Source organism: Limulus polyphemus, unplaced genomic scaffold (assembly GCF_000517525.1).
Source record: "Limulus polyphemus unplaced genomic scaffold, Limulus_polyphemus-2.1.2 Scaffold3093, whole genome shotgun sequence".
NCBI lineage: Eukaryota > Metazoa > Arthropoda > Merostomata > Xiphosura > Limulidae > Limulus > Limulus polyphemus.
In genome coordinates, this window is record NW_013668703.1 from 34,724 (window position 1) to 35,358 (window position 635).

General features: G+C 29.3%; 1 protein-coding gene across 1 annotated transcript in view; it reads left to right on the top strand.

The window, feature by feature from the left end:
- Nucleotides 1-635, top strand: part of LOC106468639 (WD repeat and FYVE domain-containing protein 2-like) — a 36,714-nt gene that overhangs the window by 33,739 nt on the left and 2,340 nt on the right. The window lies entirely within an intron of this gene.

Genomic DNA, 635 nt, shown 5'->3' on the forward strand with positions numbered 1-635 from the left:
TTTGAATCAGCACTATACAAAATAATGCTGAAATTAATATAAATGAAAAACATTACAATGATACTGAAAATTAATATTTGTTACTCATCCTTGTTGTCATCATTAAAACTCTTAGCACCCAAATGTGTTGGAAATATTCCATCTATCGGATAAGATCCATATGCCAATGTCAAACTACCCAGTAACTAAAGAGAATCGGTTAAGGGCTAGGAGTTGAGTGCTTGAACCTACAATGTCTCAACTCCTACTGCCTTTTGCTGTTTGCAACCAGCTGTGAGAAGGCACTTACCCTTAATAGTTAGATGCAACCTTAAAATAGAAACAAACAACTCGAAATTTCTACAATGTAAAACCTCCACCCTTTTATGAGATATACAAAAAAAAGGCAAAAATATTCTAATAGTATAAACAGACCACCCTATATTTCTACAAGACTCCCAACCTCTACCCTTTAATAATTATAAAATGATGTTAAACATAAGTAAAACTCTTAGATAAAATTTGAAATATAAAATCATTTCGTTTATCATAAATTTTAATATTACAATTTTTATTATTTATCTTAATATCTGAATTTAAATAATGTACTTCAATATTTGATATCGAGGTGTTTTTGATTTGTAGAACTGTAGGTT